The sequence below is a fragment of the Haliotis asinina genome, unplaced genomic scaffold (assembly GCF_037392515.1).
Source record: "Haliotis asinina isolate JCU_RB_2024 unplaced genomic scaffold, JCU_Hal_asi_v2 scaffold_79, whole genome shotgun sequence".
Classification (NCBI taxonomy): Eukaryota; Metazoa; Mollusca; class Gastropoda; order Lepetellida; family Haliotidae; genus Haliotis; species Haliotis asinina.
The window spans coordinates 1-26176 of NW_027133946.1; the positions used below are offsets into that span (position 1 = coordinate 1).

At 48.0% G+C, this 26176-nt stretch overlaps 70 non-coding genes across 70 annotated transcripts; all 70 read right to left on the reverse strand.

Annotated features, from left to right (window-relative positions):
- Positions 1–201: 201 nt before the first annotated feature.
- On the reverse strand, positions 202–273 carry Trnad-guc (transfer RNA aspartic acid (anticodon GUC)). The gene has a single exon. It is a non-coding gene; the product is annotated as a tRNA-Asp (tRNA).
- A 297-nt stretch (positions 274–570) lies between these two features.
- Trnad-guc (transfer RNA aspartic acid (anticodon GUC)) lies at positions 571–642 on the reverse strand. Its single transcript has one exon. It is a non-coding gene; the product is annotated as a tRNA-Asp (tRNA).
- Positions 643–940: 298 nt separating this feature from the next.
- On the reverse strand, positions 941–1012 carry Trnad-guc (transfer RNA aspartic acid (anticodon GUC)). Its single transcript has one exon. It is a non-coding gene; the product is annotated as a tRNA-Asp (tRNA).
- A 297-nt stretch (positions 1013–1309) lies between these two features.
- Positions 1310–1381, reverse strand: Trnad-guc (transfer RNA aspartic acid (anticodon GUC)). Its single transcript has one exon. It is a non-coding gene; the product is annotated as a tRNA-Asp (tRNA).
- A 297-nt stretch (positions 1382–1678) lies between these two features.
- Trnad-guc (transfer RNA aspartic acid (anticodon GUC)) lies at positions 1679–1750 on the reverse strand. The gene has a single exon. It is a non-coding gene; the product is annotated as a tRNA-Asp (tRNA).
- A 297-nt stretch (positions 1751–2047) lies between these two features.
- Trnad-guc (transfer RNA aspartic acid (anticodon GUC)) lies at positions 2048–2119 on the reverse strand. The gene has a single exon. It is a non-coding gene; the product is annotated as a tRNA-Asp (tRNA).
- Positions 2120–2416: 297 nt separating this feature from the next.
- Positions 2417–2488, reverse strand: Trnad-guc (transfer RNA aspartic acid (anticodon GUC)). Its single transcript has one exon. It is a non-coding gene; the product is annotated as a tRNA-Asp (tRNA).
- Positions 2489–2785: 297 nt separating this feature from the next.
- On the reverse strand, positions 2786–2857 carry Trnad-guc (transfer RNA aspartic acid (anticodon GUC)). The gene has a single exon. It is a non-coding gene; the product is annotated as a tRNA-Asp (tRNA).
- A 297-nt stretch (positions 2858–3154) lies between these two features.
- Trnad-guc (transfer RNA aspartic acid (anticodon GUC)) lies at positions 3155–3226 on the reverse strand. The gene has a single exon. It is a non-coding gene; the product is annotated as a tRNA-Asp (tRNA).
- A 297-nt stretch (positions 3227–3523) lies between these two features.
- Positions 3524–3595, reverse strand: Trnad-guc (transfer RNA aspartic acid (anticodon GUC)). The gene has a single exon. It is a non-coding gene; the product is annotated as a tRNA-Asp (tRNA).
- A 297-nt stretch (positions 3596–3892) lies between these two features.
- Trnad-guc (transfer RNA aspartic acid (anticodon GUC)) lies at positions 3893–3964 on the reverse strand. The gene has a single exon. It is a non-coding gene; the product is annotated as a tRNA-Asp (tRNA).
- A 297-nt stretch (positions 3965–4261) lies between these two features.
- On the reverse strand, positions 4262–4333 carry Trnad-guc (transfer RNA aspartic acid (anticodon GUC)). The gene has a single exon. It is a non-coding gene; the product is annotated as a tRNA-Asp (tRNA).
- A 297-nt stretch (positions 4334–4630) lies between these two features.
- Positions 4631–4702, reverse strand: Trnad-guc (transfer RNA aspartic acid (anticodon GUC)). The gene has a single exon. It is a non-coding gene; the product is annotated as a tRNA-Asp (tRNA).
- A 297-nt stretch (positions 4703–4999) lies between these two features.
- Positions 5000–5071, reverse strand: Trnad-guc (transfer RNA aspartic acid (anticodon GUC)). Its single transcript has one exon. It is a non-coding gene; the product is annotated as a tRNA-Asp (tRNA).
- Positions 5072–5368: 297 nt separating this feature from the next.
- On the reverse strand, positions 5369–5440 carry Trnad-guc (transfer RNA aspartic acid (anticodon GUC)). Its single transcript has one exon. It is a non-coding gene; the product is annotated as a tRNA-Asp (tRNA).
- A 297-nt stretch (positions 5441–5737) lies between these two features.
- Positions 5738–5809, reverse strand: Trnad-guc (transfer RNA aspartic acid (anticodon GUC)). The gene has a single exon. It is a non-coding gene; the product is annotated as a tRNA-Asp (tRNA).
- A 297-nt stretch (positions 5810–6106) lies between these two features.
- Trnad-guc (transfer RNA aspartic acid (anticodon GUC)) lies at positions 6107–6178 on the reverse strand. Its single transcript has one exon. It is a non-coding gene; the product is annotated as a tRNA-Asp (tRNA).
- Positions 6179–6475: 297 nt separating this feature from the next.
- On the reverse strand, positions 6476–6547 carry Trnad-guc (transfer RNA aspartic acid (anticodon GUC)). Its single transcript has one exon. It is a non-coding gene; the product is annotated as a tRNA-Asp (tRNA).
- Positions 6548–6844: 297 nt separating this feature from the next.
- Positions 6845–6916, reverse strand: Trnad-guc (transfer RNA aspartic acid (anticodon GUC)). Its single transcript has one exon. It is a non-coding gene; the product is annotated as a tRNA-Asp (tRNA).
- A 297-nt stretch (positions 6917–7213) lies between these two features.
- Trnad-guc (transfer RNA aspartic acid (anticodon GUC)) lies at positions 7214–7285 on the reverse strand. The gene has a single exon. It is a non-coding gene; the product is annotated as a tRNA-Asp (tRNA).
- A 297-nt stretch (positions 7286–7582) lies between these two features.
- Positions 7583–7654, reverse strand: Trnad-guc (transfer RNA aspartic acid (anticodon GUC)). The gene has a single exon. It is a non-coding gene; the product is annotated as a tRNA-Asp (tRNA).
- A 297-nt stretch (positions 7655–7951) lies between these two features.
- On the reverse strand, positions 7952–8023 carry Trnad-guc (transfer RNA aspartic acid (anticodon GUC)). The gene has a single exon. It is a non-coding gene; the product is annotated as a tRNA-Asp (tRNA).
- A 297-nt stretch (positions 8024–8320) lies between these two features.
- On the reverse strand, positions 8321–8392 carry Trnad-guc (transfer RNA aspartic acid (anticodon GUC)). Its single transcript has one exon. It is a non-coding gene; the product is annotated as a tRNA-Asp (tRNA).
- A 297-nt stretch (positions 8393–8689) lies between these two features.
- On the reverse strand, positions 8690–8761 carry Trnad-guc (transfer RNA aspartic acid (anticodon GUC)). Its single transcript has one exon. It is a non-coding gene; the product is annotated as a tRNA-Asp (tRNA).
- A 297-nt stretch (positions 8762–9058) lies between these two features.
- On the reverse strand, positions 9059–9130 carry Trnad-guc (transfer RNA aspartic acid (anticodon GUC)). The gene has a single exon. It is a non-coding gene; the product is annotated as a tRNA-Asp (tRNA).
- Positions 9131–9427: 297 nt separating this feature from the next.
- Trnad-guc (transfer RNA aspartic acid (anticodon GUC)) lies at positions 9428–9499 on the reverse strand. Its single transcript has one exon. It is a non-coding gene; the product is annotated as a tRNA-Asp (tRNA).
- A 297-nt stretch (positions 9500–9796) lies between these two features.
- Trnad-guc (transfer RNA aspartic acid (anticodon GUC)) lies at positions 9797–9868 on the reverse strand. Its single transcript has one exon. It is a non-coding gene; the product is annotated as a tRNA-Asp (tRNA).
- A 297-nt stretch (positions 9869–10165) lies between these two features.
- On the reverse strand, positions 10166–10237 carry Trnad-guc (transfer RNA aspartic acid (anticodon GUC)). Its single transcript has one exon. It is a non-coding gene; the product is annotated as a tRNA-Asp (tRNA).
- A 297-nt stretch (positions 10238–10534) lies between these two features.
- On the reverse strand, positions 10535–10606 carry Trnad-guc (transfer RNA aspartic acid (anticodon GUC)). The gene has a single exon. It is a non-coding gene; the product is annotated as a tRNA-Asp (tRNA).
- Positions 10607–10903: 297 nt separating this feature from the next.
- Trnad-guc (transfer RNA aspartic acid (anticodon GUC)) lies at positions 10904–10975 on the reverse strand. Its single transcript has one exon. It is a non-coding gene; the product is annotated as a tRNA-Asp (tRNA).
- A 297-nt stretch (positions 10976–11272) lies between these two features.
- On the reverse strand, positions 11273–11344 carry Trnad-guc (transfer RNA aspartic acid (anticodon GUC)). The gene has a single exon. It is a non-coding gene; the product is annotated as a tRNA-Asp (tRNA).
- A 297-nt stretch (positions 11345–11641) lies between these two features.
- On the reverse strand, positions 11642–11713 carry Trnad-guc (transfer RNA aspartic acid (anticodon GUC)). The gene has a single exon. It is a non-coding gene; the product is annotated as a tRNA-Asp (tRNA).
- Positions 11714–12010: 297 nt separating this feature from the next.
- On the reverse strand, positions 12011–12082 carry Trnad-guc (transfer RNA aspartic acid (anticodon GUC)). Its single transcript has one exon. It is a non-coding gene; the product is annotated as a tRNA-Asp (tRNA).
- A 297-nt stretch (positions 12083–12379) lies between these two features.
- On the reverse strand, positions 12380–12451 carry Trnad-guc (transfer RNA aspartic acid (anticodon GUC)). Its single transcript has one exon. It is a non-coding gene; the product is annotated as a tRNA-Asp (tRNA).
- A 297-nt stretch (positions 12452–12748) lies between these two features.
- On the reverse strand, positions 12749–12820 carry Trnad-guc (transfer RNA aspartic acid (anticodon GUC)). The gene has a single exon. It is a non-coding gene; the product is annotated as a tRNA-Asp (tRNA).
- A 297-nt stretch (positions 12821–13117) lies between these two features.
- Positions 13118–13189, reverse strand: Trnad-guc (transfer RNA aspartic acid (anticodon GUC)). Its single transcript has one exon. It is a non-coding gene; the product is annotated as a tRNA-Asp (tRNA).
- Positions 13190–13486: 297 nt separating this feature from the next.
- Trnad-guc (transfer RNA aspartic acid (anticodon GUC)) lies at positions 13487–13558 on the reverse strand. The gene has a single exon. It is a non-coding gene; the product is annotated as a tRNA-Asp (tRNA).
- Positions 13559–13855: 297 nt separating this feature from the next.
- Trnad-guc (transfer RNA aspartic acid (anticodon GUC)) lies at positions 13856–13927 on the reverse strand. Its single transcript has one exon. It is a non-coding gene; the product is annotated as a tRNA-Asp (tRNA).
- A 297-nt stretch (positions 13928–14224) lies between these two features.
- On the reverse strand, positions 14225–14296 carry Trnad-guc (transfer RNA aspartic acid (anticodon GUC)). Its single transcript has one exon. It is a non-coding gene; the product is annotated as a tRNA-Asp (tRNA).
- A 297-nt stretch (positions 14297–14593) lies between these two features.
- Positions 14594–14665, reverse strand: Trnad-guc (transfer RNA aspartic acid (anticodon GUC)). Its single transcript has one exon. It is a non-coding gene; the product is annotated as a tRNA-Asp (tRNA).
- A 297-nt stretch (positions 14666–14962) lies between these two features.
- Trnad-guc (transfer RNA aspartic acid (anticodon GUC)) lies at positions 14963–15034 on the reverse strand. The gene has a single exon. It is a non-coding gene; the product is annotated as a tRNA-Asp (tRNA).
- A 297-nt stretch (positions 15035–15331) lies between these two features.
- Trnad-guc (transfer RNA aspartic acid (anticodon GUC)) lies at positions 15332–15403 on the reverse strand. Its single transcript has one exon. It is a non-coding gene; the product is annotated as a tRNA-Asp (tRNA).
- Positions 15404–15700: 297 nt separating this feature from the next.
- On the reverse strand, positions 15701–15772 carry Trnad-guc (transfer RNA aspartic acid (anticodon GUC)). The gene has a single exon. It is a non-coding gene; the product is annotated as a tRNA-Asp (tRNA).
- Positions 15773–16069: 297 nt separating this feature from the next.
- Trnad-guc (transfer RNA aspartic acid (anticodon GUC)) lies at positions 16070–16141 on the reverse strand. The gene has a single exon. It is a non-coding gene; the product is annotated as a tRNA-Asp (tRNA).
- A 297-nt stretch (positions 16142–16438) lies between these two features.
- On the reverse strand, positions 16439–16510 carry Trnad-guc (transfer RNA aspartic acid (anticodon GUC)). Its single transcript has one exon. It is a non-coding gene; the product is annotated as a tRNA-Asp (tRNA).
- A 297-nt stretch (positions 16511–16807) lies between these two features.
- Positions 16808–16879, reverse strand: Trnad-guc (transfer RNA aspartic acid (anticodon GUC)). Its single transcript has one exon. It is a non-coding gene; the product is annotated as a tRNA-Asp (tRNA).
- A 297-nt stretch (positions 16880–17176) lies between these two features.
- On the reverse strand, positions 17177–17248 carry Trnad-guc (transfer RNA aspartic acid (anticodon GUC)). The gene has a single exon. It is a non-coding gene; the product is annotated as a tRNA-Asp (tRNA).
- Positions 17249–17913: 665 nt separating this feature from the next.
- Positions 17914–17985, reverse strand: Trnad-guc (transfer RNA aspartic acid (anticodon GUC)). The gene has a single exon. It is a non-coding gene; the product is annotated as a tRNA-Asp (tRNA).
- A 297-nt stretch (positions 17986–18282) lies between these two features.
- On the reverse strand, positions 18283–18354 carry Trnad-guc (transfer RNA aspartic acid (anticodon GUC)). The gene has a single exon. It is a non-coding gene; the product is annotated as a tRNA-Asp (tRNA).
- Positions 18355–18651: 297 nt separating this feature from the next.
- Positions 18652–18723, reverse strand: Trnad-guc (transfer RNA aspartic acid (anticodon GUC)). Its single transcript has one exon. It is a non-coding gene; the product is annotated as a tRNA-Asp (tRNA).
- Positions 18724–19020: 297 nt separating this feature from the next.
- Positions 19021–19092, reverse strand: Trnad-guc (transfer RNA aspartic acid (anticodon GUC)). Its single transcript has one exon. It is a non-coding gene; the product is annotated as a tRNA-Asp (tRNA).
- Positions 19093–19389: 297 nt separating this feature from the next.
- Trnad-guc (transfer RNA aspartic acid (anticodon GUC)) lies at positions 19390–19461 on the reverse strand. Its single transcript has one exon. It is a non-coding gene; the product is annotated as a tRNA-Asp (tRNA).
- A 297-nt stretch (positions 19462–19758) lies between these two features.
- Trnad-guc (transfer RNA aspartic acid (anticodon GUC)) lies at positions 19759–19830 on the reverse strand. Its single transcript has one exon. It is a non-coding gene; the product is annotated as a tRNA-Asp (tRNA).
- A 297-nt stretch (positions 19831–20127) lies between these two features.
- Positions 20128–20199, reverse strand: Trnad-guc (transfer RNA aspartic acid (anticodon GUC)). The gene has a single exon. It is a non-coding gene; the product is annotated as a tRNA-Asp (tRNA).
- Positions 20200–20496: 297 nt separating this feature from the next.
- On the reverse strand, positions 20497–20568 carry Trnad-guc (transfer RNA aspartic acid (anticodon GUC)). The gene has a single exon. It is a non-coding gene; the product is annotated as a tRNA-Asp (tRNA).
- Positions 20569–20865: 297 nt separating this feature from the next.
- Trnad-guc (transfer RNA aspartic acid (anticodon GUC)) lies at positions 20866–20937 on the reverse strand. The gene has a single exon. It is a non-coding gene; the product is annotated as a tRNA-Asp (tRNA).
- A 297-nt stretch (positions 20938–21234) lies between these two features.
- On the reverse strand, positions 21235–21306 carry Trnad-guc (transfer RNA aspartic acid (anticodon GUC)). The gene has a single exon. It is a non-coding gene; the product is annotated as a tRNA-Asp (tRNA).
- Positions 21307–21603: 297 nt separating this feature from the next.
- Positions 21604–21675, reverse strand: Trnad-guc (transfer RNA aspartic acid (anticodon GUC)). The gene has a single exon. It is a non-coding gene; the product is annotated as a tRNA-Asp (tRNA).
- A 297-nt stretch (positions 21676–21972) lies between these two features.
- On the reverse strand, positions 21973–22044 carry Trnad-guc (transfer RNA aspartic acid (anticodon GUC)). Its single transcript has one exon. It is a non-coding gene; the product is annotated as a tRNA-Asp (tRNA).
- Positions 22045–22341: 297 nt separating this feature from the next.
- Trnad-guc (transfer RNA aspartic acid (anticodon GUC)) lies at positions 22342–22413 on the reverse strand. Its single transcript has one exon. It is a non-coding gene; the product is annotated as a tRNA-Asp (tRNA).
- A 297-nt stretch (positions 22414–22710) lies between these two features.
- Positions 22711–22782, reverse strand: Trnad-guc (transfer RNA aspartic acid (anticodon GUC)). The gene has a single exon. It is a non-coding gene; the product is annotated as a tRNA-Asp (tRNA).
- A 297-nt stretch (positions 22783–23079) lies between these two features.
- Trnad-guc (transfer RNA aspartic acid (anticodon GUC)) lies at positions 23080–23151 on the reverse strand. Its single transcript has one exon. It is a non-coding gene; the product is annotated as a tRNA-Asp (tRNA).
- Positions 23152–23448: 297 nt separating this feature from the next.
- Trnad-guc (transfer RNA aspartic acid (anticodon GUC)) lies at positions 23449–23520 on the reverse strand. The gene has a single exon. It is a non-coding gene; the product is annotated as a tRNA-Asp (tRNA).
- A 297-nt stretch (positions 23521–23817) lies between these two features.
- On the reverse strand, positions 23818–23889 carry Trnad-guc (transfer RNA aspartic acid (anticodon GUC)). Its single transcript has one exon. It is a non-coding gene; the product is annotated as a tRNA-Asp (tRNA).
- Positions 23890–24186: 297 nt separating this feature from the next.
- On the reverse strand, positions 24187–24258 carry Trnad-guc (transfer RNA aspartic acid (anticodon GUC)). Its single transcript has one exon. It is a non-coding gene; the product is annotated as a tRNA-Asp (tRNA).
- Positions 24259–24555: 297 nt separating this feature from the next.
- Positions 24556–24627, reverse strand: Trnad-guc (transfer RNA aspartic acid (anticodon GUC)). The gene has a single exon. It is a non-coding gene; the product is annotated as a tRNA-Asp (tRNA).
- Positions 24628–24924: 297 nt separating this feature from the next.
- Positions 24925–24996, reverse strand: Trnad-guc (transfer RNA aspartic acid (anticodon GUC)). The gene has a single exon. It is a non-coding gene; the product is annotated as a tRNA-Asp (tRNA).
- Positions 24997–25293: 297 nt separating this feature from the next.
- Trnad-guc (transfer RNA aspartic acid (anticodon GUC)) lies at positions 25294–25365 on the reverse strand. The gene has a single exon. It is a non-coding gene; the product is annotated as a tRNA-Asp (tRNA).
- Positions 25366–25662: 297 nt separating this feature from the next.
- Trnad-guc (transfer RNA aspartic acid (anticodon GUC)) lies at positions 25663–25734 on the reverse strand. Its single transcript has one exon. It is a non-coding gene; the product is annotated as a tRNA-Asp (tRNA).
- Positions 25735–26031: 297 nt separating this feature from the next.
- Positions 26032–26103, reverse strand: Trnad-guc (transfer RNA aspartic acid (anticodon GUC)). The gene has a single exon. It is a non-coding gene; the product is annotated as a tRNA-Asp (tRNA).
- Between the last annotated feature and the right edge of the window lie 73 nt (positions 26104–26176).

Below are 26176 nucleotides of genomic sequence, written 5' to 3' on the forward strand. Positions count from 1 at the left end.
CACTGGGCATGCCTTTCCGTGTGAGAAACACACAGCTATCACTAGACAATTGCCATACATAGCCAAATCCCTACCAGAATGGACAGTAATATATACTACTATGCACATCCATCATACACACAGACATTGGTGTCCTTGACGACCAACAGCGTCAAGAAGGGGACACTTCTTTTAAAATTGACAGTAAAAAAAAACATACATCTCCCCGGCCGGGAATTGAACCCGGGTCTCCCGCGTGACAGGCGGGGATACTGACCACTATACTACCGAGGATTGGCTGAGAGCAACACGGCAAAATAACAGGCTGTACAGTGGAGGGCATACCCCAGCTCTCATCCAAGTTGAAACACTCACACGCTTAAACGTCAGCACTGGGCATGCCTTTCCGTGTGAGAAACACACAGCTATCACTAGACATTGCCATACATAGCCAAATCCCTACCAGAAATGGACAGTAATATATACTACTATGCACATCCATCATACACACAGACATTGGTGTCCTTGACGACCAACAGCGTCAAGAAGGGGACACTTCTTTTAAAATTGACAGTAAAAAAAAACGTACATCTCCCCGGCCGGGAATTGAACCCGGGTCTCCCGCGTGACAGGCGGGGATACTGACCACTATACTACCGAGGATTGGCTGAGAGCAACACGGCAAAATAACAGGGCTGTACAGTGGAGGGCATACCCCAGCTCTCATCCAAGTTGAAACACTCACACGCTTAAACGTCAGCACTGGGCATGCCTTTCCGTGTGAGAAACACACAGCTATCACTAGACATTGCCATACATAGCCAAATCCCTACCAGAAATGGACAGTAATATATACTACTATGCACATCCATCATACACACAGACATTGGTGTCCTTGACGACCAACAGCGTCAAGAAGGGGACACTTCTTTTAAAATTGACAGTAAAAAAAAACGTACATCTCCCCGGCCGGGAATTGAACCCGGGTCTCCCGCGTGACAGGCGGGGATACTGACCACTATACTACCGAGGATTGGCTGAGAGCAACACGGCAAAATAACAGGCTGTACAGTGGAGGGCATACCCCAGCTCTCATCCAAGTTGAAACACTCACACGCTTAAACGTCAGCACTGGGCATGCCTTTCCGTGTGAGAAACACACAGCTATCACTAGACATTGCCATACATAGCCAAATCCCTACCAGAAATGGACAGTAATATATACTACTATGCACATCCATCATACACACAGACATTGGTGTCCTTGACGACCAACAGCGTCAAGAAGGGGACACTTCTTTTAAAATTGACAGTAAAAAAAAACATACATCTCCCCGGCCGGGAATTGAACCCGGGTCTCCCGCGTGACAGGCGGGGATACTGACCACTATACTACCGAGGATTGGCTGAGAGCAACACGGCAAAATAACAGGCTGTACAGTGGAGGGCATACCCCAGCTCTCATCCAAGTTGAAACACTCACACGCTTAAACGTCAGCACTGGGCATGCCTTTCCGTGTGAGAAACACACAGCTATCACTAGACATTGCCATACATAGCCAAATCCCTACCAGAAATGGACAGTAATATATACTACTATGCACATCCATCATACACACAGACATTGGTGTCCTTGACGACCAACAGCGTCAAGAAGGGGACACTTCTTTTAAAATTGACAGTAAAAAAAAACGTACATCTCCCCGGCCGGGAATTGAACCCGGGTCTCCCGCGTGACAGGCGGGGATACTGACCACTATACTACCGAGGATTGGCTGAGAGCAACACGGCAAAATAACAGGCTGTACAGTGGAGGGCATACCCCAGCTCTCATCCAAGTTGAAACACTCACACGCTTAAACGTCAGCACTGGGCATGCCTTTCCGTGTGAGAAACACACAGCTATCACTAGACATTGCCATACATAGCCAAATCCCTACCAGAAATGGACAGTAATATATACTACTATGCACATCCATCATACACACAGACATTGGTGTCCTTGACGACCAACAGCGTCAAGAAGGGGACACTTCTTTTAAAATTGACAGTAAAAAAAAACGTACATCTCCCCGGCCGGGAATTGAACCCGGGTCTCCCGCGTGACAGGCGGGGATACTGACCACTATACTACCGAGGATTGGCTGAGAGCAACACGGCAAAATAACAGGCTGTACAGTGGAGGGCATACCCCAGCTCTCATCCAAGTTGAAACACTCACACGCTTAAACGTCAGCACTGGGCATGCCTTTCCGTGTGAGAAACACACAGCTATCACTAGACATTGCCATACATAGCCAAATCCCTACCAGAAATGGACAGTAATATATACTACTATGCACATCCATCATACACACAGACATTGGTGTCCTTGACGACCAACAGCGTCAAGAAGGGGACACTTCTTTTAAAATTGACAGTAAAAAAAAACGTACATCTCCCCGGCCGGGAATTGAACCCGGGTCTCCCGCGTGACAGGCGGGGATACTGACCACTATACTACCGAGGATTGGCTGAGAGCAACACGGCAAAATAACAGGCTGTACAGTGGAGGGCATACCCCAGCTCTCATCCAAGTTGAAACACTCACACGCTTAAACGTCAGCACTGGGCATGCCTTTCCGTGTGAGAAACACACAGCTATCACTAGACATTGCCATACATAGCCAAATCCCTACCAGAAATGGACAGTAATATATACTACTATGCACATCCATCATACACACAGACATTGGTGTCCTTGACGACCAACAGCGTCAAGAAGGGGACACTTCTTTTAAAATTGACAGTAAAAAAAAACGTACATCTCCCCGGCCGGGAATTGAACCCGGGTCTCCCGCGTGACAGGCGGGGATACTGACCACTATACTACCGAGGATTGGCTGAGAGCAACACGGCAAAATAACAGGCTGTACAGTGGAGGGCATACCCCAGCTCTCATCCAAGTTGAAACACTCACACGCTTAAACGTCAGCACTGGGCATGCCTTTCCGTGTGAGAAACACACAGCTATCACTAGACATTGCCATACATAGCCAAATCCCTACCAGAAATGGACAGTAATATATACTACTATGCACATCCATCATACACACAGACATTGGTGTCCTTGACGACCAACAGCGTCAAGAAGGGGACACTTCTTTTAAAATTGACAGTAAAAAAAAACGTACATCTCCCCGGCCGGGAATTGAACCCGGGTCTCCCGCGTGACAGGCGGGGATACTGACCACTATACTACCGAGGATTGGCTGAGAGCAACACGGCAAAATAACAGGCTGTACAGTGGAGGGCATACCCCAGCTCTCATCCAAGTTGAAACACTCACACGCTTAAACGTCAGCACTGGGCATGCCTTTCCGTGTGAGAAACACACAGCTATCACTAGACATTGCCATACATAGCCAAATCCCTACCAGAAATGGACAGTAATATATACTACTATGCACATCCATCATACACACAGACATTGGTGTCCTTGACGACCAACAGCGTCAAGAAGGGGACACTTCTTTTAAAATTGACAGTAAAAAAAAACGTACATCTCCCCGGCCGGGAATTGAACCCGGGTCTCCCGCGTGACAGGCGGGGATACTGACCACTATACTACCGAGGATTGGCTGAGAGCAACACGGCAAAATAACAGGCTGTACAGTGGAGGGCATACCCCAGCTCTCATCCAAGTTGAAACACTCACACGCTTAAACGTCAGCACTGGGCATGCCTTTCCGTGTGAGAAACACACAGCTATCACTAGACATTGCCATACATAGCCAAATCCCTACCAGAAATGGACAGTAATATATACTACTATGCACATCCATCATACACACAGACATTGGTGTCCTTGACGACCAACAGCGTCAAGAAGGGGACACTTCTTTTAAAATTGACAGTAAAAAAAAACGTACATCTCCCCGGCCGGGAATTGAACCCGGGTCTCCCGCGTGACAGGCGGGGATACTGACCACTATACTACCGAGGATTGGCTGAGAGCAACACGGCAAAATAACAGGCTGTACAGTGGAGGGCATACCCCAGCTCTCATCCAAGTTGAAACACTCACACGCTTAAACGTCAGCACTGGGCATGCCTTTCCGTGTGAGAAACACACAGCTATCACTAGACATTGCCATACATAGCCAAATCCCTACCAGAAATGGACAGTAATATATACTACTATGCACATCCATCATACACACAGACATTGGTGTCCTTGACGACCAACAGCGTCAAGAAGGGGACACTTCTTTTAAAATTGACAGTAAAAAAAAACGTACATCTCCCCGGCCGGGAATTGAACCCGGGTCTCCCGCGTGACAGGCGGGGATACTGACCACTATACTACCGAGGATTGGCTGAGAGCAACACGGCAAAATAACAGGCTGTACAGTGGAGGGCATACCCCAGCTCTCATCCAAGTTGAAACACTCACACGCTTAAACGTCAGCACTGGGCATGCCTTTCCGTGTGAGAAACACACAGCTATCACTAGACATTGCCATACATAGCCAAATCCCTACCAGAAATGGACAGTAATATATACTACTATGCACATCCATCATACACACAGACATTGGTGTCCTTGACGACCAACAGCGTCAAGAAGGGGACACTTCTTTTAAAATTGACAGTAAAAAAAAACGTACATCTCCCCGGCCGGGAATTGAACCCGGGTCTCCCGCGTGACAGGCGGGGATACTGACCACTATACTACCGAGGATTGGCTGAGAGCAACACGGCAAAATAACAGGCTGTACAGTGGAGGGCATACCCCAGCTCTCATCCAAGTTGAAACACTCACACGCTTAAACGTCAGCACTGGGCATGCCTTTCCGTGTGAGAAACACACAGCTATCACTAGACATTGCCATACATAGCCAAATCCCTACCAGAAATGGACAGTAATATATACTACTATGCACATCCATCATACACACAGACATTGGTGTCCTTGACGACCAACAGCGTCAAGAAGGGGACACTTCTTTTAAAATTGACAGTAAAAAAAAACGTACATCTCCCCGGCCGGGAATTGAACCCGGGTCTCCCGCGTGACAGGCGGGGATACTGACCACTATACTACCGAGGATTGGCTGAGAGCAACACGGCAAAATAACAGGCTGTACAGTGGAGGGCATACCCCAGCTCTCATCCAAGTTGAAACACTCACACGCTTAAACGTCAGCACTGGGCATGCCTTTCCGTGTGAGAAACACACAGCTATCACTAGACATTGCCATACATAGCCAAATCCCTACCAGAAATGGACAGTAATATATACTACTATGCACATCCATCATACACACAGACATTGGTGTCCTTGACGACCAACAGCGTCAAGAAGGGGACACTTCTTTTAAAATTGACAGTAAAAAAAAACGTACATCTCCCCGGCCGGGAATTGAACCCGGGTCTCCCGCGTGACAGGCGGGGATACTGACCACTATACTACCGAGGATTGGCTGAGAGCAACACGGCAAAATAACAGGCTGTACAGTGGAGGGCATACCCCAGCTCTCATCCAAGTTGAAACACTCACACGCTTAAACGTCAGCACTGGGCATGCCTTTCCGTGTGAGAAACACACAGCTATCACTAGACATTGCCATACATAGCCAAATCCCTACCAGAAATGGACAGTAATATATACTACTATGCACATCCATCATACACACAGACATTGGTGTCCTTGACGACCAACAGCGTCAAGAAGGGGACACTTCTTTTAAAATTGACAGTAAAAAAAAACGTACATCTCCCCGGCCGGGAATTGAACCCGGGTCTCCCGCGTGACAGGCGGGGATACTGACCACTATACTACCGAGGATTGGCTGAGAGCAACACGGCAAAATAACAGGCTGTACAGTGGAGGGCATACCCCAGCTCTCATCCAAGTTGAAACACTCACACGCTTAAACGTCAGCACTGGGCATGCCTTTCCGTGTGAGAAACACACAGCTATCACTAGACATTGCCATACATAGCCAAATCCCTACCAGAAATGGACAGTAATATATACTACTATGCACATCCATCATACACACAGACATTGGTGTCCTTGACGACCAACAGCGTCAAGAAGGGGACACTTCTTTTAAAATTGACAGTAAAAAAAAACGTACATCTCCCCGGCCGGGAATTGAACCCGGGTCTCCCGCGTGACAGGCGGGGATACTGACCACTATACTACCGAGGATTGGCTGAGAGCAACACGGCAAAATAACAGGCTGTACAGTGGAGGGCATACCCCAGCTCTCATCCAAGTTGAAACACTCACACGCTTAAACGTCAGCACTGGGCATGCCTTTCCGTGTGAGAAACACACAGCTATCACTAGACATTGCCATACATAGCCAAATCCCTACCAGAAATGGACAGTAATATATACTACTATGCACATCCATCATACACACAGACATTGGTGTCCTTGACGACCAACAGCGTCAAGAAGGGGACACTTCTTTTAAAATTGACAGTAAAAAAAAACGTACATCTCCCCGGCCGGGAATTGAACCCGGGTCTCCCGCGTGACAGGCGGGGATACTGACCACTATACTACCGAGGATTGGCTGAGAGCAACACGGCAAAATAACAGGCTGTACAGTGGAGGGCATACCCCAGCTCTCATCCAAGTTGAAACACTCACACGCTTAAACGTCAGCACTGGGCATGCCTTTCCGTGTGAGAAACACACAGCTATCACTAGACATTGCCATACATAGCCAAATCCCTACCAGAAATGGACAGTAATATATACTACTATGCACATCCATCATACACACAGACATTGGTGTCCTTGACGACCAACAGCGTCAAGAAGGGGACACTTCTTTTAAAATTGACAGTAAAAAAAAACGTACATCTCCCCGGCCGGGAATTGAACCCGGGTCTCCCGCGTGACAGGCGGGGATACTGACCACTATACTACCGAGGATTGGCTGAGAGCAACACGGCAAAATAACAGGCTGTACAGTGGAGGGCATACCCCAGCTCTCATCCAAGTTGAAACACTCACACGCTTAAACGTCAGCACTGGGCATGCCTTTCCGTGTGAGAAACACACAGCTATCACTAGACATTGCCATACATAGCCAAATCCCTACCAGAAATGGACAGTAATATATACTACTATGCACATCCATCATACACACAGACATTGGTGTCCTTGACGACCAACAGCGTCAAGAAGGGGACACTTCTTTTAAAATTGACAGTAAAAAAAAACGTACATCTCCCCGGCCGGGAATTGAACCCGGGTCTCCCGCGTGACAGGCGGGGATACTGACCACTATACTACCGAGGATTGGCTGAGAGCAACACGGCAAAATAACAGGCTGTACAGTGGAGGGCATACCCCAGCTCTCATCCAAGTTGAAACACTCACACGCTTAAACGTCAGCACTGGGCATGCCTTTCCGTGTGAGAAACACACAGCTATCACTAGACATTGCCATACATAGCCAAATCCCTACCAGAAATGGACAGTAATATATACTACTATGCACATCCATCATACACACAGACATTGGTGTCCTTGACGACCAACAGCGTCAAGAAGGGGACACTTCTTTTAAAATTGACAGTAAAAAAAAACGTACATCTCCCCGGCCGGGAATTGAACCCGGGTCTCCCGCGTGACAGGCGGGGATACTGACCACTATACTACCGAGGATTGGCTGAGAGCAACACGGCAAAATAACAGGCTGTACAGTGGAGGGCATACCCCAGCTCTCATCCAAGTTGAAACACTCACACGCTTAAACGTCAGCACTGGGCATGCCTTTCCGTGTGAGAAACACACAGCTATCACTAGACATTGCCATACATAGCCAAATCCCTACCAGAAATGGACAGTAATATATACTACTATGCACATCCATCATACACACAGACATTGGTGTCCTTGACGACCAACAGCGTCAAGAAGGGGACACTTCTTTTAAAATTGACAGTAAAAAAAAACGTACATCTCCCCGGCCGGGAATTGAACCCGGGTCTCCCGCGTGACAGGCGGGGATACTGACCACTATACTACCGAGGATTGGCTGAGAGCAACACGGCAAAATAACAGGCTGTACAGTGGAGGGCATACCCCAGCTCTCATCCAAGTTGAAACACTCACACGCTTAAACGTCAGCACTGGGCATGCCTTTCCGTGTGAGAAACACACAGCTATCACTAGACATTGCCATACATAGCCAAATCCCTACCAGAAATGGACAGTAATATATACTACTATGCACATCCATCATACACACAGACATTGGTGTCCTTGACGACCAACAGCGTCAAGAAGGGGACACTTCTTTTAAAATTGACAGTAAAAAAAAACGTACATCTCCCCGGCCGGGAATTGAACCCGGGTCTCCCGCGTGACAGGCGGGGATACTGACCACTATACTACCGAGGATTGGCTGAGAGCAACACGGCAAAATAACAGGCTGTACAGTGGAGGGCATACCCCAGCTCTCATCCAAGTTGAAACACTCACACGCTTAAACGTCAGCACTGGGCATGCCTTTCCGTGTGAGAAACACACAGCTATCACTAGACATTGCCATACATAGCCAAATCCCTACCAGAAATGGACAGTAATATATACTACTATGCACATCCATCATACACACAGACATTGGTGTCCTTGACGACCAACAGCGTCAAGAAGGGGACACTTCTTTTAAAATTGACAGTAAAAAAAAACGTACATCTCCCCGGCCGGGAATTGAACCCGGGTCTCCCGCGTGACAGGCGGGGATACTGACCACTATACTACCGAGGATTGGCTGAGAGCAACACGGCAAAATAACAGGCTGTACAGTGGAGGGCATACCCCAGCTCTCATCCAAGTTGAAACACTCACACGCTTAAACGTCAGCACTGGGCATGCCTTTCCGTGTGAGAAACACACAGCTATCACTAGACATTGCCATACATAGCCAAATCCCTACCAGAAATGGACAGTAATATATACTACTATGCACATCCATCATACACACAGACATTGGTGTCCTTGACGACCAACAGCGTCAAGAAGGGGACACTTCTTTTAAAATTGACAGTAAAAAAAAACGTACATCTCCCCGGCCGGGAATTGAACCCGGGTCTCCCGCGTGACAGGCGGGGATACTGACCACTATACTACCGAGGATTGGCTGAGAGCAACACGGCAAAATAACAGGCTGTACAGTGGAGGGCATACCCCAGCTCTCATCCAAGTTGAAACACTCACACGCTTAAACGTCAGCACTGGGCATGCCTTTCCGTGTGAGAAACACACAGCTATCACTAGACATTGCCATACATAGCCAAATCCCTACCAGAAATGGACAGTAATATATACTACTATGCACATCCATCATACACACAGACATTGGTGTCCTTGACGACCAACAGCGTCAAGAAGGGGACACTTCTTTTAAAATTGACAGTAAAAAAAAACGTACATCTCCCCGGCCGGGAATTGAACCCGGGTCTCCCGCGTGACAGGCGGGGATACTGACCACTATACTACCGAGGATTGGCTGAGAGCAACACGGCAAAATAACAGGCTGTACAGTGGAGGGCATACCCCAGCTCTCATCCAAGTTGAAACACTCACACGCTTAAACGTCAGCACTGGGCATGCCTTTCCGTGTGAGAAACACACAGCTATCACTAGACATTGCCATACATAGCCAAATCCCTACCAGAAATGGACAGTAATATATACTACTATGCACATCCATCATACACACAGACATTGGTGTCCTTGACGACCAACAGCGTCAAGAAGGGGACACTTCTTTTAAAATTGACAGTAAAAAAAAACGTACATCTCCCCGGCCGGGAATTGAACCCGGGTCTCCCGCGTGACAGGCGGGGATACTGACCACTATACTACCGAGGATTGGCTGAGAGCAACACGGCAAAATAACAGGCTGTACAGTGGAGGGCATACCCCAGCTCTCATCCAAGTTGAAACACTCACACGCTTAAACGTCAGCACTGGGCATGCCTTTCCGTGTGAGAAACACACAGCTATCACTAGACATTGCCATACATAGCCAAATCCCTACCAGAAATGGACAGTAATATATACTACTATGCACATCCATCATACACACAGACATTGGTGTCCTTGACGACCAACAGCGTCAAGAAGGGGACACTTCTTTTAAAATTGACAGTAAAAAAAAACGTACATCTCCCCGGCCGGGAATTGAACCCGGGTCTCCCGCGTGACAGGCGGGGATACTGACCACTATACTACCGAGGATTGGCTGAGAGCAACACGGCAAAATAACAGGCTGTACAGTGGAGGGCATACCCCAGCTCTCATCCAAGTTGAAACACTCACACGCTTAAACGTCAGCACTGGGCATGCCTTTCCGTGTGAGAAACACACAGCTATCACTAGACATTGCCATACATAGCCAAATCCCTACCAGAAATGGACAGTAATATATACTACTATGCACATCCATCATACACACAGACATTGGTGTCCTTGACGACCAACAGCGTCAAGAAGGGGACACTTCTTTTAAAATTGACAGTAAAAAAAAACGTACATCTCCCCGGCCGGGAATTGAACCCGGGTCTCCCGCGTGACAGGCGGGGATACTGACCACTATACTACCGAGGATTGGCTGAGAGCAACACGGCAAAATAACAGGCTGTACAGTGGAGGGCATACCCCAGCTCTCATCCAAGTTGAAACACTCACACGCTTAAACGTCAGCACTGGGCATGCCTTTCCGTGTGAGAAACACACAGCTATCACTAGACATTGCCATACATAGCCAAATCCCTACCAGAAATGGACAGTAATATATACTACTATGCACATCCATCATACACACAGACATTGGTGTCCTTGACGACCAACAGCGTCAAGAAGGGGACACTTCTTTTAAAATTGACAGTAAAAAAAAACGTACATCTCCCCGGCCGGGAATTGAACCCGGGTCTCCCGCGTGACAGGCGGGGATACTGACCACTATACTACCGAGGATTGGCTGAGAGCAACACGGCAAAATAACAGGCTGTACAGTGGAGGGCATACCCCAGCTCTCATCCAAGTTGAAACACTCACACGCTTAAACGTCAGCACTGGGCATGCCTTTCCGTGTGAGAAACACACAGCTATCACTAGACATTGCCATACATAGCCAAATCCCTACCAGAAATGGACAGTAATATATACTACTATGCACATCCATCATACACACAGACATTGGTGTCCTTGACGACCAACAGCGTCAAGAAGGGGACACTTCTTTTAAAATTGACAGTAAAAAAAAACGTACATCTCCCCGGCCGGGAATTGAACCCGGGTCTCCCGCGTGACAGGCGGGGATACTGACCACTATACTACCGAGGATTGGCTGAGAGCAACACGGCAAAATAACAGGCTGTACAGTGGAGGGCATACCCCAGCTCTCATCCAAGTTGAAACACTCACACGCTTAAACGTCAGCACTGGGCATGCCTTTCCGTGTGAGAAACACACAGCTATCACTAGACATTGCCATACATAGCCAAATCCCTACCAGAAATGGACAGTAATATATACTACTATGCACATCCATCATACACACAGACATTGGTGTCCTTGACGACCAACAGCGTCAAGAAGGGGACACTTCTTTTAAAATTGACAGTAAAAAAAAACGTACATCTCCCCGGCCGGGAATTGAACCCGGGTCTCCCGCGTGACAGGCGGGGATACTGACCACTATACTACCGAGGATTGGCTGAGAGCAACACGGCAAAATAACAGGCTGTACAGTGGAGGGCATACCCCAGCTCTCATCCAAGTTGAAACACTCACACGCTTAAACGTCAGCACTGGGCATGCCTTTCCGTGTGAGAAACACACAGCTATCACTAGACATTGCCATACATAGCCAAATCCCTACCAGAAATGGACAGTAATATATACTACTATGCACATCCATCATACACACAGACATTGGTGTCCTTGACGACCAACAGCGTCAAGAAGGGGACACTTCTTTTAAAATTGACAGTAAAAAAAAACGTACATCTCCCCGGCCGGGAATTGAACCCGGGTCTCCCGCGTGACAGGCGGGGATACTGACCACTATACTACCGAGGATTGGCTGAGAGCAACACGGCAAAATAACAGGCTGTACAGTGGAGGGCATACCCCAGCTCTCATCCAAGTTGAAACACTCACACGCTTAAACGTCAGCACTGGGCATGCCTTTCCGTGTGAGAAACACACAGCTATCACTAGACATTGCCATACATAGCCAAATCCCTACCAGAAATGGACAGTAATATATACTACTATGCACATCCATCATACACACAGACATTGGTGTCCTTGACGACCAACAGCGTCAAGAAGGGGACACTTCTTTTAAAATTGACAGTAAAAAAAAACGTACATCTCCCCGGCCGGGAATTGAACCCGGGTCTCCCGCGTGACAGGCGGGGATACTGACCACTATACTACCGAGGATTGGCTGAGAGCAACACGGCAAAATAACAGGCTGTACAGTGGAGGGCATACCCCAGCTCTCATCCAAGTTGAAACACTCACACGCTTAAACGTCAGCACTGGGCATGCCTTTCCGTGTGAGAAACACACAGCTATCACTAGACATTGCCATACATAGCCAAATCCCTACCAGAAATGGACAGTAATATATACTACTATGCACATCCATCATACACACAGACATTGGTGTCCTTGACGACCAACAGCGTCAAGAAGGGGACACTTCTTTTAAAATTGACAGTAAAAAAAAACGTACATCTCCCCGGCCGGGAATTGAACCCGGGTCTCCCGCGTGACAGGCGGGGATACTGACCACTATACTACCGAGGATTGGCTGAGAGCAACACGGCAAAATAACAGGCTGTACAGTGGAGGGCATACCCCAGCTCTCATCCAAGTTGAAACACTCACACGCTTAAACGTCAGCACTGGGCATGCCTTTCCGTGTGAGAAACACACAGCTATCACTAGACATTGCCATACATAGCCAAATCCCTACCAGAAATGGACAGTAATATATACTACTATGCACATCCATCATACACACAGACATTGGTGTCCTTGACGACCAACAGCGTCAAGAAGGGGACACTTCTTTTAAAATTGACAGTAAAAAAAAACGTACATCTCCCCGGCCGGGAATTGAACCCGGGTCTCCCGCGTGACAGGCGGGGATACTGACCACTATACTACCGAGGATTGGCTGAGAGCAACACGGCAAAATAACAGGCTGTACAGTGGAGGGCATACCCCAGCTCTCATCCAAGTTGAAACACTCACACGCTTAAACGTCAGCACTGGGCATGCCTTTCCGTGTGAGAAACACACAGCTATCACTAGACATTGCCATACATAGCCAAATCCCTACCAGAAATGGACAGTAATATATACTACTATGCACATCCATCATACACACAGACATTGGTGTCCTTGACGACCAACAGCGTCAAGAAGGGGACACTTCTTTTAAAATTGACAGTAAAAAAAAACGTACATCTCCCCGGCCGGGAATTGAACCCGGGTCTCCCGCGTGACAGGCGGGGATACTGACCACTATACTACCGAGGATTGGCTGAGAGCAACACGGCAAAATAACAGGCTGTACAGTGGAGGGCATACCCCAGCTCTCATCCAAGTTGAAACACTCACACGCTTAAACGTCAGCACTGGGCATGCCTTTCCGTGTGAGAAACACACAGCTATCACTAGACATTGCCATACATAGCCAAATCCCTACCAGAAATGGACAGTAATATATACTACTATGCACATCCATCATACACACAGACATTGGTGTCCTTGACGACCAACAGCGTCAAGAAGGGGACACTTCTTTTAAAATTGACAGTAAAAAAAAACGTACATCTCCCCGGCCGGGAATTGAACCCGGGTCTCCCGCGTGACAGGCGGGGATACTGACCACTATACTACCGAGGATTGGCTGAGAGCAACACGGCAAAATAACAGGCTGTACAGTGGAGGGCATACCCCAGCTCTCATCCAAGTTGAAACACTCACACGCTTAAACGTCAGCACTGGGCATGCCTTTCCGTGTGAGAAACACACAGCTATCACTAGACATTGCCATACATAGCCAAATCCCTACCAGAAATGGACAGTAATATATACTACTATGCACATCCATCATACACACAGACATTGGTGTCCTTGACGACCAACAGCGTCAAGAAGGGGACACTTCTTTTAAAATTGACAGTAAAAAAAAACGTACATCTCCCCGGCCGGGAATTGAACCCGGGTCTCCCGCGTGACAGGCGGGGATACTGACCACTATACTACCGAGGATTGGCTGAGAGCAACACGGCAAAATAACAGGCTGTACAGTGGAGGGCATACCCCAGCTCTCATCCAAGTTGAAACACTCACACGCTTAAACGTCAGCACTGGGCATGCCTTTCCGTGTGAGAAACACACAGCTATCACTAGACATTGCCATACATAGCCAAATCCCTACCAGAAATGGACAGTAATATATACTACTATGCACATCCATCATACACACAGACATTGGTGTCCTTGACGACCAACAGCGTCAAGAAGGGGACACTTCTTTTAAAATTGACAGTAAAAAAAAACGTACATCTCCCCGGCCGGGAATTGAACCCGGGTCTCCCGCGTGACAGGCGGGGATACTGACCACTATACTACCGAGGATTGGCTGAGAGCAACACGGCAAAATAACAGGCTGTACAGTGGAGGGCATACCCCAGCTCTCATCCAAGTTGAAACACTCACACGCTTAAACGTCAGCACTGGGCATGCCTTTCCGTGTGAGAAACACACAGCTATCACTAGACATTGCCATACATAGCCAAATCCCTACCAGAAATGGACAGTAATATATACTACTATGCACATCCATCATACACACAGACATTGGTGTCCTTGACGACCAACAGCGTCAAGAAGGGGACACTTCTTTTAAAATTGACAGTAAAAAAAAACGTACATCTCCCCGGCCGGGAATTGAACCCGGGTCTCCCGCGTGACAGGCGGGGATACTGACCACTATACTACCGAGGATTGGCTGAGAGCAACACGGCAAAATAACAGGCTGTACAGTGGAGGGCATACCCCAGCTCTCATCCAAGTTGAAACACTCACACGCTTAAACGTCAGCACTGGGCATGCCTTTCCGTGTGAGAAACACACAGCTATCACTAGACATTGCCATACATAGCCAAATCCCTACCAGAAATGGACAGTAATATATACTACTATGCACATCCATCATACACACAGACATTGGTGTCCTTGACGACCAACAGCGTCAAGAAGGGGACACTTCTTTTAAAATTGACAGTAAAAAAAAACGTACATCTCCCCGGCCGGGAATTGAACCCGGGTCTCCCGCGTGACAGGCGGGGATACTGACCACTATACTACCGAGGATTGGCTGAGAGCAACACGGCAAAATAACAGGCTGTACAGTGGAGGGCATACCCCAGCTCTCATCCAAGTTGAAACACTCACACGCTTAAACGTCAGCACTGGGCATGCCTTTCCGTGTGAGAAACACACAGCTATCACTAGACATTGCCATACATAGCCAAATCCCTACCAGAAATGGACAGTAATATATACTACTATGCACATCCATCATACACACAGACATTGGTGTCCTTGACGACCAACAGCGTCAAGAAGGGGACACTTCTTTTAAAATTGACAGTAAAAAAAAACGTACATCTCCCCGGCCGGGAATTGAACCCGGGTCTCCCGCGTGACAGGCGGGGATACTGACCACTATACTACCGAGGATTGGCTGAGAGCAACACGGCAAAATAACAGGCTGTACAGTGGAGGGCATACCCCAGCTCTCATCCAAGTTGAAACACTCACACGCTTAAACGTCAGCACTGGGCATGCCTTTCCGTGTGAGAAACACACAGCTATCACTAGACATTGCCATACATAGCCAAATCCCTACCAGAAATGGACAGTAATATATACTACTATGCACATCCATCATACACACAGACATTGGTGTCCTTGACGACCAACAGCGTCAAGAAGGGGACACTTCTTTTAAAATTGACAGTAAAAAAAAACGTACATCTCCCCGGCCGGGAATTGAACCCGGGTCTCCCGCGTGACAGGCGGGGATACTGACCACTATACTACCGAGGATTGGCTGAGAGCAACACGGCAAAATAACAGGCTGTACAGTGGAGGGCATACCCCAGCTCTCATCCAAGTTGAAACACTCACACGCTTAAACGTCAGCACTGGGCATGCCTTTCCGTGTGAGAAACACACAGCTATCACTAGACATTGCCATACATAGCCAAATCCCTACCAGAAATGGACAGTAATATATACTACTATGCACATCCATCATACACACAGACATTGGTGTCCTTGACGACCAACAGCGTCAAGAAGGGGACACTTCTTTTAAAATTGACAGTAAAAAAAAACGTACATCTCCCCGGCCGGGAATTGAACCCGGGTCTCCCGCGTGACAGGCGGGGATACTGACCACTATACTACCGAGGATTGGCTGAGAGCAACACGGCAAAATAACAGGCTGTACAGTGGAGGGCATACCCCAGCTCTCATCCAAGTTGAAACACTCACACGCTTAAACGTCAGCACTGGGCATGCCTTTCCGTGTGAGAAACACACAGCTATCACTAGACATTGCCATACATAGCCAAATCCCTACCAGAAATGGACAGTAATATATACTACTATGCACATCCATCATACACACAGACATTGGTGTCCTTGACGACCAACAGCGTCAAGAAGGGGACACTTCTTTTAAAATTGACAGTAAAAAAAAACGTACATCTCCCCGGCCGGGAATTGAACCCGGGTCTCCCGCGTGACAGGCGGGGATACTGACCACTATACTACCGAGGATTGGCTGAGAGCAACACGGCAAAATAACAGGCTGTACAGTGGAGGGCATACCCCAGCTCTCATCCAAGTTGAAACACTCACACGCTTAAACGTCAGCACTGGGCATGCCTTTCCGTGTGAGAAACACACAGCTATCACTAGACATTGCCATACATAGCCAAATCCCTACCAGAAATGGACAGTAATATATACTACTATGCACATCCATCATACACACAGACATTGGTGTCCTTGACGACCAACAGCGTCAAGAAGGGGACACTTCTTTTAAAATTGACAGTAAAAAAAAACGTACATCTCCCCGGCCGGGAATTGAACCCGGGTCTCCCGCGTGACAGGCGGGGATACTGACCACTATACTACCGAGGATTGGCTGAGAGCAACACGGCAAAATAACAGGCTGTACAGTGGAGGGCATACCCCAGCTCTCATCCAAGTTGAAACACTCACACGCTTAAACGTCAGCACTGGGCATGCCTTTCCGTGTGAGAAACACACAGCTATCACTAGACATTGCCATACATAGCCAAATCCCTACCAGAAATGGACAGTAATATATACTACTATGCACATCCATCATACACACAGACATTGGTGTCCTTGCGCACCAACAGCGTCAAGAAGGGGACACTTCTTTTAAAATTGACAGTAAAAAAAAACGTACATCTCCCCGGCCGGAATTGAACCCGGGTCTCCGCGTGACAGGCGGGGATACTGACCACTATACTACCGAGGATTGGCTGAGAGCAACACGGCAAAATAACAGCTGTACAGTGGAGGGCATACCCCAGCTCTCATCCAAGTTGAAACACTCACACGCCTTAAACCGCTCAGCACTGGGCATGCCTTCCGTGTGAGAAACACACAGCTATCACTAGACATTGCCATACATAGCCAAATCCCTACCAGAAATGGACAGTAATATATACTACTATGCACATCCATCATACACACAGACATTGGTGTCCTTGACGACCAACAGCGTCAAGAAGGGGACACTTCTTTTAAAATTGACAGTAAAAAAAAACGTACATCTCCCCGGCCGGGAATTGAACCCGGGTCTCCCGCGTGACAGGCGGGGATACTGACCACTATACTACCGAGGATTGGCTGAGAGCAACACGGCAAAATAACAGGCTGTACAGTGGAGGGCATACCCCAGCTCTCATCCAAGTTGAAACACTCACACGCTTAAACGTCAGCACTGGGCATGCCTTTCCGTGTGAGAAACACACAGCTATCACTAGACATTGCCATACATAGCCAAATCCCTACCAGAAATGGACAGTAATATATACTACTATGCACATCCATCATACACACAGACATTGGTGTCCTTGACGACCAACAGCGTCAAGAAGGGGACACTTCTTTTAAAATTGACAGTAAAAAAAAACGTACATCTCCCCGGCCGGGAATTGAACCCGGGTCTCCCGCGTGACAGGCGGGGATACTGACCACTATACTACCGAGGATTGGCTGAGAGCAACACGGCAAAATAACAGGCTGTACAGTGGAGGGCATACCCCAGCTCTCATCCAAGTTGAAACACTCACACGCTTAAACGTCAGCACTGGGCATGCCTTTCCGTGTGAGAAACACACAGCTATCACTAGACATTGCCATACATAGCCAAATCCCTACCAGAAATGGACAGTAATATATACTACTATGCACATCCATCATACACACAGACATTGGTGTCCTTGACGACCAACAGCGTCAAGAAGGGGACACTTCTTTTAAAATTGACAGTAAAAAAAAACGTACATCTCCCCGGCCGGGAATTGAACCCGGGTCTCCCGCGTGACAGGCGGGGATACTGACCACTATACTACCGAGGATTGGCTGAGAGCAACACGGCAAAATAACAGGCTGTACAGTGGAGGGCATACCCCAGCTCTCATCCAAGTTGAAACACTCACACGCTTAAACGTCAGCACTGGGCATGCCTTTCCGTGTGAGAAACACACAGCTATCACTAGACATTGCCATACATAGCCAAATCCCTACCAGAAATGGACAGTAATATATACTACTATGCACATCCATCATACACACAGACATTGGTGTCCTTGACGACCAACAGCGTCAAGAAGGGGACACTTCTTTTAAAATTGACAGTAAAAAAAAACGTACATCTCCCCGGCCGGGAATTGAACCCGGGTCTCCCGCGTGACAGGCGGGGATACTGACCACTATACTACCGAGGATTGGCTGAGAGCAACACGGCAAAATAACAGGCTGTACAGTGGAGGGCATACCCCAGCTCTCATCCAAGTTGAAACACTCACACGCTTAAACGTCAGCACTGGGCATGCCTTTCCGTGTGAGAAACACACAGCTATCACTAGACATTGCCATACATAGCCAAATCCCTACCAGAAATGGACAGTAATATATACTACTATGCACATCCATCATACACACAGACATTGGTGTCCTTGACGACCAACAGCGTCAAGAAGGGGACACTTCTTTTAAAATTGACAGTAAAAAAAAACGTACATCTCCCCGGCCGGGAATTGAACCCGGGTCTCCCGCGTGACAGGCGGGGATACTGACCACTATACTACCGAGGATTGGCTGAGAGCAACACGGCAAAATAACAGGCTGTACAGTGGAGGGCATACCCCAGCTCTCATCCAAGTTGAAACACTCACACGCTTAAACGTCAGCACTGGGCATGCCTTTCCGTGTGAGAAACACACAGCTATCACTAGACATTGCCATACATAGCCAAATCCCTACCAGAAATGGACAGTAATATATACTACTATGCACATCCATCATACACACAGACATTGGTGTCCTTGACGACCAACAGCGTCAAGAAGGGGACACTTCTTTTAAAATTGACAGTAAAAAAAAACGTACATCTCCCCGGCCGGGAATTGAACCCGGGTCTCCCGCGTGACAGGCGGGGATACTGACCACTATACTACCGAGGATTGGCTGAGAGCAACACGGCAAAATAACAGGCTGTACAGTGGAGGGCATACCCCAGCTCTCATCCAAGTTGAAACACTCACACGCTTAAACGTCAGCACTGGGCATGCCTTTCCGTGTGAGAAACACACAGCTATCACTAGACATTGCCATACATAGCCAAATCCCTACCAGAAATGGACAGTAATATATACTACTATGCACATCCATCATACACACAGACATTGGTGTCCTTGACGACCAACAGCGTCAAGAAGGGGACACTTCTTTTAAAATTGACAGTAAAAAAAAACGTACATCTCCCCGGCCGGGAATTGAACCCGGGTCTCCCGCGTGACAGGCGGGGATACTGACCACTATACTACCGAGGATTGGCTGAGAGCAACACGGCAAAATAACAGGCTGTACAGTGGAGGGCATACCCCAGCTCTCATCCAAGTTGAAACACTCACACGCTTAAACGTCAGCACTGGGCATGCCTTTCCGTGTGAGAAACACACAGCTATCACTAGACATTGCCATACATAGCCAAATCCCTACCAGAAATGGACAGTAATATATACTACTATGCACATCCATCATACACACAGACATTGGTGTCCTTGACGACCAACAGCGTCAAGAAGGGGACACTTCTTTTAAAATTGACAGTAAAAAAAAACGTACATCTCCCCGGCCGGGAATTGAACCCGGGTCTCCCGCGTGACAGGCGGGGATACTGACCACTATACTACCGAGGATTGGCTGAGAGCAACACGGCAAAATAACAGGCTGTACAGTGGAGGGCATACCCCAGCTCTCATCCAAGTTGAAACACTCACACGCTTAAACGTCAGCACTGGGCATGCCTTTCCGTGTGAGAAACACACAGCTATCACTAGACATTGCCATACATAGCCAAATCCCTACCAGAAATGGACAGTAATATATACTACTATGCACATCCATCATACACACAGACATTGGTGTCCTTGACGACCAACAGCGTCAAGAAGGGGACACTTCTTTTAAAATTGACAGTAAAAAAAAACGTACATCTCCCCGGCCGGGAATTGAACCCGGGTCTCCCGCGTGACAGGCGGGGATACTGACCACTATACTACCGAGGATTGGCTGAGAGCAACACGGCAAAATAACAGGCTGTACAGTGGAGGGCATACCCCAGCTCTCATCCAAGTTGAAACACTCACACGCTTAAACGTCAGCACTGGGCATGCCTTTCCGTGTGAGAAACACACAGCTATCACTAGACATTGCCATACATAGCCAAATCCCTACCAGAAATGGACAGTAATATATACTACTATGCACATCCATCATACACACAGACATTGGTGTCCTTGACGACCAACAGCGTCAAGAAGGGGACACTTCTTTTAAAATTGACAGTAAAAAAAAACGTACATCTCCCCGGCCGGGAATTGAACCCGGGTCTCCCGCGTGACAGGCGGGGATACTGACCACTATACTACCGAGGATTGGCTGAGAGCAACACGGCAAAATAACAGGCTGTACAGTGGAGGGCATACCCCAGCTCTCATCCAAGTTGAAACACTCACACGCTTAAACGTCAGCACTGGGCATGCCTTTCCGTGTGAGAAACACACAGCTATCACTAGACATTGCCATACATAGCCAAATCCCTACCAGAAATGGACAGTAATATATACTACTATGCACATCCATCATACACACAGACATTGGTGTCCTTGACGACCAACAGCGTCAAGAAGGGGACACTTCTTTTAAAATTGACAGTAAAAAAAAACGTACATCTCCCCGGCCGGGAATTGAACCCGGGTCTCCCGCGTGACAGGCGGGGATACTGACCACTATACTACCGAGGATTGGCTGAGAGCAACACGGCAAAATAACAGGCTGTACAGTGGAGGGCATACCCCAGCTCTCATCCAAGTTGAAACACTCACACGCTTAAACGTCAGCACTGGGCATGCCTTTCCGTGTGAGAAACACACAGCTATCACTAGACATTGCCATACATAGCCAAATCCCTACCAGAAATGGACAGTAATATATACTACTATGCACATCCATCATACACACAGACATTGGTGTCCTTGACGACCAACAGCGTCAAGAAGGGGACACTTCTTTTAAAATTGACAGTAAAAAAAAACGTACATCTCCCCGGCCGGGAATTGAACCCGGGTCTCCCGCGTGACAGGCGGGGATACTGACCACTATACTACCGAGGATTGGCTGAGAGCAACACGGCAAAATAACAGGCTGTACAGTGGAGGGCATACCCCAGCTCTCATCCAAGTTGAAACACTCACACGCTTAAACGTCAGCACTGGGCATGCCTTTCCGTGTGAGAAACACACAGCTATCACTAGACATTGCCATACATAGCCAAATCCCTACCAGAAATGGACAGTAATATATACTACTATGCACATCCATCATACACACAGACATTGGTGTCCTTGACGACCAACAGCGTCAAGAAGGGGACACTTCTTTTAAAATTGACAGTAAAAAAAAACGTACATCTCCCCGGCCGGGAATTGAACCCGGGTCTCCCGCGTGACAGGCGGGGATACTGACCACTATACTACCGAGGATTGGCTGAGAGCAACACGGCAAAATAACAGGCTGTACAGTGGAGGGCATACCCCAGCTCTCATCCAAGTTGAAACACTCACACGCTTAAACGTCAGCACTGGGCATGCCTTTCCGTGTGAGAAACACACAGCTATCACTAGACATTGCCATACATAGCCAAATCCCTACCAGAAATGGACAGTAATATATACTACTATGCACATCCATCATACACACAGACATTGGTGTCCTTGACGACCAACAGCGTCAAGAAGGGGACACTTCTTTTAAAATTGACAGTAAAAAAAAACGTACATCTCCCCGGCCGGGAATTGAACCCGGGTCTCCCGCGTGACAGGCGGGGATACTGACCACTATACTACCGAGGATTGGCTGAGAGCAACACGGCAAAATAACAGGCTGTACAGTGGAGGGCATACCCCAGCTCTCATCCAAGTTGAAACACTCACACGCTTAAACGTCAGCACTGGGCATGCCTTTCCGTGTGAGAAACACACAGCTATCACTAGACATTGCCATACATAGCCAAATCCCTACCAGAAATGGACAGTAATATATACTACTATGCACATCCATCATACACACAGACATTGGTGTCCTTGACGACCAACAGCGTCAAGAAGGGGACACTTCTTTTAAAATTGACAGTAAAAAAAAACGTACATCTCCCCGGCCGGGAATTGAACCCGGGTCTCCCGCGTGACAGGCGGGGATACTGACCACTATACTACCGAGGATTGGCTGAGAGCAACACGGCAAAATAACAGGCTGTACAGTGGAGGGCATACCCCAGCTCTCATCCAAGTTGAAACACTCACACGCTTAAACGTCAGCACTGGGCATGCCTTTCCGTGTGAGAAACACACAGCTATCACTAGACATTGCCATACATAGCCAAATCCCTACCAGAAATGGACAGTAATATATACTACTATGCACATCCATCATACACACAGACATTGGTGTCCTTGACGACCAACAGCGTCAAGAAGGGGACACTTCTTTTAAAATTGACAGTAAAAAAAAACGTACATCTCCCCGGCCGGGAATTGAACCCGGGTCTCCCGCGTGACAGGCGGGGATACTGACCACTATACTACCGAGGATTGGCTGAGAGCAACACGGCAAAATAACAGGCTGTACAGTGGAGGGCATACCCCAGCTCTCATCCAAGTTGAAACACTCACACGCTTAAACGTCAGCACTGGGCATGCCTTTCCGTGTGAGAAACACACAGCTATCACTAGACATTGCCATACATAGCCAAATCCCTACCAGAAATGGACAGTAATATATACTACTATGCACATCCATCATACACACAGACATTGGTGTCCTTGACGACCAACAGCGTCAAGAAGGGGACACTTCTTTTAAAATTGACAGTAAAAAAAAACGTACATCTCCCCGGCCGGGAATTGAACCCGGGTCTCCCGCGTGACAGGCGGGGATACTGACCACTATACTACCGAGGATTGGCTGAGAGCAACACGGCAAAATAACAGGCTGTACAGTGGAGGGCATACCCCAGCTCTCATCCAAGTTGAAACACTCACACGCTTAAACGTCAGCACTGGGCATGCCTTTCCGTGTGAGAAACACACAGCTATCACTAGACATTGCCATACATAGCCAAATCCCTACCAGAAATGGACAGTAATATATACTACTATGCACATCCATCATACACACAGACATTGGTGTCCTTGACGACCAACAGCGTCAAGAAGGGGACACTTCTTTTAAAATTGACAGTAAAAAAAAACGTACATCTCCCCGGCCGGGAATTGAACCCGGGTCTCCCGCGTGACAGGCGGGGATACTGACCACTATACTACCGAGGATTGGCTGAGAGCAACACGGCAAAATAACAGGCTGTACAGTGGAGGGCATACCCCAGCTCTCATCCAAGTTGAAACACTCACACGCTTAAACGTCAGCACTGGGCATGCCTTTCCGTGTGAGAAACACACAGCTATCACTAGACATTGCCATACATAGCCAAATCCCTACCAGAAATGGACAGTAATATATACTACTATGCACATCCATCATACACACAGACATTGGTGTCCTTGACGACCAACAGCGTCAAGAAGGGGACACTTCTTTTAAAATTGACAGTAAAAAAAAACGTACATCTCCCCGGCCGGGAATTGAACCCGGGTCTCCCGCGTGACAGGCGGGGATACTGACCACTATACTACCGAGGATTGGCTGAGAGCAACACGGCAAAATAACAGGCTGTACAGTGGAGGGCATACCCCAGCTCTCATCCAAGTTGAAACACTCACACGCTTAAACGTCAGCACTGGGCATGCCTTTCCGTGTGAGAAACACACAGCTATCACTAGACATTGCCATACATAGCCAAATCCCTACCAGAAATGGACAGTAATATATACTACTATGCACATCCATCATACACACAGACATTGGTGTCCTTGACGACCAACAGCGTCAAGAAGGGGACACTTCTTTTAAAATTGACAGTAAAAAAAAACGTACATCTCCCCGGCCGGGAATTGAACCCGGGTCTCCCGCGTGACAGGCGGGGATACTGACCACTATACTACCGAGGATTGGCTGAGAGCAACACGGCAAAATAACAGGCTGTACAGTGGAGGGCATACCCCAGCTCTCATCCAAGTTGAAACACTCACACGCTTAAACGTCAGCACTGGGCATGCCTTTCCGTGTGAGAAACACACAGCTATCACTAGACATTGCCATACATAGCCAAATCCCAACCAGAAATGGACAGTAATATATACTACTATGCACATCCATCATACACACAGACATTGGTGTCCTTGACGACCAACAGCGTCAAGAAGGGGACACTTCTTTTAAAATTGACAGTAAAAAAAAACGTACATCTCCCCGGCCGGGAATTGAACCCGGGTCTCCCGCGTGACAGGCGGGGATACTGACCACTATACTACCGAGGATTGGCTGAGAGCAACACGGCAAAATAACAGGCTGTACAGTGGAGGGCATACCCCAGCTCTCATCCAAGTTGAAACACTCACACGCTTAAACGTCAGCACTGGGCATGCCTTTCCGTGTGAGAAACACACAGCTATCACTAGACATTGCCATACATAGCCAAATCCCAACCAGAAATGGACAGTAATATATACTACTATGCACATCCATCATACACACAGACATTGGTGTCCTTGACGACCAACAGCGTCAAGAAGGGGACACTTCTTTTAAAATTGACAGTAAAAAAAACCGTACATCTCCCCGGCCGGGAATTGAACCCGGGTCTCCCGCGTGACAGGCGGGGATACTGACCACTATACTACCGAGGATTGGCTGAGAGCAACACGGCAAAATAACAGGCTGTACAGTGGAGGGCATACCCCAGCTCTCATCCAAGTTGAAACACTCACACGCTTAAACGTCAGCACTGGGCATGCCTTTCCGTGTGAGAAACACACAGCTATCACTAGACATTGCCATACATAGCCAAATCCCTACCAGAAATGGACAGTAATATATACTACTATGCACATCCATCATACACACAGACATTGGTGTCCTTGACGACCAACAGCGTCAAGAAGGGGACACTTCTTTTAAAATTGACAGTAAAAAAAAACGTACATCTCCCCGGCCGGGAATTGAACCCGGGTCTCCCGCGTGACAGGCGGGGATACTGACCACTATACTACCGAGGATTGGCTGAGAGCAACACGGCAAAATAACAGGCTGTACAGTGGAGGGCATACCCCAGCTCTCATCCAAGTTGAA